At 38.6% G+C, this 6000-nt stretch overlaps 1 protein-coding gene across 5 annotated transcripts in view; it reads left to right on the top strand.

Moving 5' to 3' along the window:
- Positions 1-1685: 1685 nt before the first annotated feature.
- The window catches only part of Cd209cl2 (CD209c molecule like 2), a 169325-nt gene continuing 165010 nt past the window's right edge, over positions 1686-6000 (top strand). For all 5 annotated transcript variants that reach the window (XM_087579503.1, XM_087579502.1, XM_087579499.1 and 2 more), the window contains exon 1: positions 1686-1815. The gene's annotated coding sequence lies outside the window, so the exon portion shown is untranslated. The remainder of the gene's footprint in view (positions 1816-6000) is intronic.

The following is a 6000-nucleotide window of genomic DNA, read 5'->3' as shown; positions in this document are numbered from 1 at the left end:
TTCATCGCAGCCTTATTTATAATAGCCAGAAGCTGGAAAGAACCCAGATGCCCTTCAACAGAGGAATGGATACAGAAAATGTGGTACATCTACACAATGGAATACTACTCAGCTATCAAAAACAATGGCTTTATGAAATTCATAGGCAAATGGTTGGAACTGGAAAATATCCTGAGTGAGCTAACCCAATCACAGAAAGACATACATGGTATGCACTCACTGATAAGTGGCTATTAGCCCAAATGCTTGAATTAACCTAGATGCCAAGAACAAATGAAACTCAAGACGGATGATCAAAATGTGAATGCTTCACTCCTTCTCTAAAAGGGGAACAAAAATACCCTTGGTAGGGAAGAGAGAGGCAAAGATTAAAACAGAGACTGAAGGAACACCCATTCAGAGCCTGCCCCACATGTGGCCCATACATATACAGCCACCCAATTAGACAAGATGGATGAAGCAAAGAAGTGCAGACCGACAGGAGCCGGATGTAGATCGCTCCTGAGAGACACAGCCAGAATACAGCAAATACAGAGGCGAATGCCAGCAGCAAACCACTGAACTGAGAATAGGACCCCCGTTGAAGGAATCAGAGAAAGAACTGGAAGAGCTTGAAGGGGCTCGAGACCCCATATGTACAACAATGCCAAGCAACCAGAGCTTCAAGGGACTAAGCCAATACCTAAAGACTATACATGGACTGACCCTGGACTCTGACCTCATAGGTAGCAATGAATATCCTAGTAAGAGCACCAGTGGAAGGGGAAGCCCTGGGTCCTGCTAAGACTGAACCCCCAGTGAACTAGACTGTTGGGGGAAGGGCGGCAATGGGGGGAGGGTTGGGAGGGGAACACCCATAAGGAAGGGGAGGGGGGAGCGTGATGTTTGCCCGGAAACCGGGAAAGGGAATAACACTTGAAATGTATATAAGAAATACTCAAGTTAATAAAAAAAAAAAAGACATTCCAAGAGGTTTTAAAATAGTTAGCCAAAAAATGGAACTAACAATTTATTGTAGGTATAAGGACAGAAGATAAAACATTGACTGGGTTTATCTATATAAAACCTCAATAATAATTTGGTCAGAAAATTATAGGTTTTAACTTTCAATGAACCTGTAGAGCTAGTGACAGATAATGAATGTCTAGTCTTAATGGGAACATGTGTAAACATCTCTGTTGTAAACTTATTCAGTTTATGATTTGAATTTATGTGTAAACTCATGGTGAACTTTTTTCCATGTGATCATGTAATCTGAAAGATGTATAAGTGCTGAGGGCAAAGACAGTGAAGAGAGAATTTTTGGAGGAAAGAAAATTTGGAGAAGAACTTAGAAATAAAGATTAAAATCACGTTTAAATCTGTTCCCTTCTGTTCCTGTGACTTTCGCTAGCAGGCTGGGAGTTGGACCATGGAAGTTCCTGAGGAGATAAGAACAAAGGCACTTTAGTTAATTCCCTGATGTTTTATGATGAGATAGTAAAAGCCAGAGACTGTTTCTGGCTTTGGAAGAACTGAGAGAGGCAGGCCATCTAGTGCTGTAAGGTTACTTAGAGGCAAGATAGTGAAATGTTATTGTTATAATAAAAACAACCCTAATACCTTGCAAGACCATCTTGCTCATGCCAGTTCTTTTTTTTTCTTTGTTCAAGATTTTATTAAACATCTTTACAAGACAACATCCAGCCTCCAGATGCAGCTGCCAAGACCCTGTTATGCTGTAGGCACTGGCTGAGGTAGCTCATGCCAGTTCTCTTTCTCCCCAGTTACTTTCAAGACAGAATAAGAATGCTGGACCTGGACTCTGGCACATAGGTATGTGGGGTTTTAATCTTTGATTCTATTCCATTGATCAATATGCATGTTTCTGTACCAATACCACACAGTTTTTAATCATTATTGCTCTGTAGTACAGTTTGAGGTCAGGGACGGTGATTCCTCCAGAAGTTCTTTGATTGTTCAGCATGGTTTTGGCTATCCTATCTTTTTTCCATATGAGGTTGAGAATTTCTCTTTCAAGGTCTGTAAAAAATTGCATTGAAATTTTGATGAGAATTGCACTTGGAACTGTAGATTGCTTTTGGTAATACAACCATTTTCACTATGTAGATCCTATGGACATGGGAAATCTTTCCATCTTTGGATATCTTCCTCAATATCTTTCTTCAACAATTTGAAGTTCTTGCCATATTGGTTTTTTATATGCTTGGTTAGAGTTATACCAAGATGTTTCATATTATTTGTGACTATTGTAAAGGGTATTGTTTCCCTAATTTCTTACTCTGCCTGTTTATTTTTGTATAAAGGAGGGCTACTAATCTTTTGAGTTAATTTTGAATCTACTCACTTTGCTGAAGCAGTTTATCAGCTGTAGGAATTCCTTGGTACAGTTTTGGGGATCAGGTATAGATATTATGATATCATCTGTGAGTAGTGATTCCTTTACTTCCTCCTTTCCAATTTGTATATGATCGATCTCCTTCTGTTGTCTTATTGCTCTAGCTTCAAGTACTATATTGAATAGACAGGGAGAGAGTGAACAGACTTGTCTTGTCCCTGACTTTAATAGGAATGCTTCTAGCTTCTCTCCATTTAATTCGATGTTTCCTATTGGCTTTCTGTATATTGCTTTTATTATGTTTAGCTATGTGTCTTGAATCCTTGATCTCTCCTAGACTTTTAACATGAAGGGGTCTTGGATTTTGTCAATGAGAGGATCATGTATATGATTTTGTTTGTTTGTTTATATAGTGGATTATGTTGATGGATTTTTGTAGTTTGAACCATCCCTGTATCCCTAAGATCAAGCCTACTTGAGAGTGGTGAACAATGCTTTTGGTGTATTTTTGGGTTCTGTTTGACAGAATTTTATTGAGTGCTTTTGTGTTGATGTTCATAAGCAAAATTTGTCTGAAATTCTTTTTCGTTGTTGAGTCTTTGTGTGGTTTAGGTATCAGGGTAACTGTGGCCTCACAGAATCAATTAGATAGTTTTCCTTTTATTTCTATTTTGGGGACTAGTTTGAGCAGTATTGTTACCAGCTCTTCTTTGAAAGTCTGGTAGAATTCTAAGCCATGTGGCCCTGTGCTTTTTTTGGGGGGTGGGGGGAGACTTTTAAACTACTTTTAATCCCTTAATGATTTTGGGACTGTTTAGATAGTTTACCTATTGACTTAACTTCAGTAAGTTGTAGGGGAAGGTGTTGATTCCCTAAAAGTTTTTGGTTGTGTCAATAAAGGAGGCAGAAGCTAATTGTTAGGCAAAGGGAAAAAGGTGGCACTTAAGAGTCCCAGGAGGAGGAGAAAGGACTAGAGAAGAAGGTTTTTCCAGCAGGCTTTGGAACGGGAAGTCACAACAGCCATATAAGATCTTGGAGGGCGGTTGTAATAGAGTAGCTGATAATATTAGGGCAGAAAATTCTACAACCAGCCATTGAATTATCTGGCTAGGTTTAAAATCCTAAAACTGTTTAATGATTTCTATCTGCGACAAGAGGAAAAAGGGGGCAGCCATGGCAGTTGTTAGAGGCTTGACTAAGCTATTCATGAGGGGCTGGGGCAGCGATCACAGCACCCAGGAAAAATGGCGGTTGGCAGAGTTGAGTGAGACTTGTGGTGGCTGATACCAGAGCCTAGCCAGGAGTGTAGGCAGAGCTCCCGAGAAGACAAAAGCAAGTCTTTTAAAATTACACAGAGCAAGTGGTATCTGTCTAGAAAGTTATCCATAATTTTTAGACTTTCCAGTATTGTGGAGTACAGGCTTTTGAAGTAAGACCTAATGACTTTTTTTTTTTTTTGGAATTATTCAGTTCCTGTTGTTATGTCTCCTTTTTCATTTTTGATTTTGTTAATTTAGATACTGTCTCCATGGTTTTTAGTTAATATAGCTAAGGGTTTATCTATCTTTGATTTTCTCAAAGAAATTGTTCTCTTTGTTTCTAATTGATTAATTTCAGCCCTGAGTTTGACTCTTTCCTGCCTTCTACTCCTCTTAAGTGTCTTTGCTTCTTTTTGTTCTAGAGCTTTTCGGATGTGCTGTTAAGTTGCTAGTATGAGATCTCTCCAAATTTTTATTTATGAAGGCACTTAGTGTGATGAATTTTCCACTTAGCATTGCTTACATGGTGTTTATAAATTTGGGTATGTTGTGTCTTCATTTCCATCGAATTGCAGAAAGTCTTTAATTTCTGTCTTTATTTTTTCCTTGATCCAGTGATCTTTGAGTAGAGAGAGAGTTGTTCCTTTTCTATGAGTATGTGAGATTTCTGTTGTTTCTGTTGTTGAAGTCCAGGCTTATTCAGAGATAAGCTGCTAGAATGTAAAGATTTATTTCAATCTTCTTGTATCTGTTGAGGCTTGTTTAGTTCCCGATTACGTGTTCAATTTTGAAGAAGGTTTTATGTTGGGCTGAGAAGGTATGTTCTTTTGTTTTGGGTCAAAGGTTCTGTAGATATTTGTTAAATCCATTTGTTTAAGACATATGTTAGTTTTAGTGTCTCTGTTTAGTTTCTGTTTCCATGACTTGTCCATTGAGAGTGGAATTTTGAACTCTCCCAATATTATTGTGTGAGATTCAATGTGTGTTTTGAGCTTTAGTAATGTTTCTTTTATGAATGTGGGAGCCCTTGCATTTAGGGCATAAATGTTCAGGATTGAGAGTTTATCTTGGTGGACTTTTCCTTTGGTGGGCATAAAGTGTTCATTCGTTCCTGTATCTTTTGCTTACTTTTGTTGAAAGTTTATTTTATAATATATTTGAATGACTACCCCAGCTTGTTTCTTGGGTCTGGTTGCTTGGAAAATCTCTTTCTAGCCCTTTAGTCTGAAGTAATGTCTATCTTTGTTTCTGAGGTGTATTTCTTGTATGCAACAGAATGATGGATTCTATTTACTCATCCAGTTTGTTAGTTTGTGTCTTTTATTGATGAATTGATTGTGAGATAAATAAATGACCAATGATTGTTAGCTTCTGGTTCTCTCTCTCTCTCTGTATGATTCTCTTCATTTGGATTTGCTGTGAGATGATTAATTTCTTGTGTTTTCTTGGGTGTACTTATTTTCTTTCTGTAGGAATTTGCCTTCTAGAATCCTCTATAAGGTTGGATTAATTGAAAGATATTGTTTAGATTTGTTTTTTTTTAAAGGAGTACCTTGGTTTCTTCATCTATGGTGATTGAGAATTTGGCTGGGTATAGTGTGTGTGTGTATGTGCGCATGCGCACATACACACACACACACACAACTCCAGGCAATCTAACACCCTTTTTTAACACACACACACACACACACACACACACACACACACACACACACACAAGATGACACAATTGAGAATAAAACAAGTGTTTAAAATAGCCCTCAAAATAGATGCCTGTATAAACTAGCTACCCTTCCTGGGTCTTTACCCAAGGACTCCATGTCCATCTGCTGCAGGGACACTCCCACACCAGTGTGTGTTGCAGCACTGGTCATAGCAGCTAAGTTATGGAACCAACCTAGGTGTTGTCCAGTAGAGGAACAGACAACGAAAATCCCACTGATCTGTACAATGAAAGTTTCTCAGTGTAGATCAGAGTAAAGTGTCTCTCAGGAAAGTTAGGTGTGGCCAGAGACCGTCCCATCACATGACCCAATTCAGAAAGACAAATAGTATACTCTCTGTCTCTCATGTGTGGCTCCTGATTTTTCAAGGAACATAAATCATCTGTGTGAATATGAAATAAGACTAGACATAAAACCATGCAGGGTTCTAAAGGGAAGGAGGAGAGAGAAAAGGATTGAGGGTTTGAGGGAGATCACCCAATATACAATCGATGTAGGATTCCAAATTTATTTATGTTTAAAAATCCTTGCTAGGTGGAGTGATGCTTACCTTTAACCCTAGTGCCCAGCAGGAATGTCTCTGTGCATTCGAGGCCAACCTGATCTACATGGGGAGTTTCAGGACAGTCATAGCTACATGCTGAAACGAAGTCTCAAAAGCCTGATCCACCCAAAATGC

This window comes from Rattus norvegicus, chromosome 12, assembly GCF_021556685.1.
Source record: "Rattus norvegicus strain SHRSP/BbbUtx chromosome 12, alternate assembly SHRSP_T2T, whole genome shotgun sequence".
NCBI lineage: Eukaryota > Metazoa > Chordata > Mammalia > Rodentia > Muridae > Rattus > Rattus norvegicus.
This window is presented reverse-complemented; position numbering and strand designations above follow the sequence as displayed.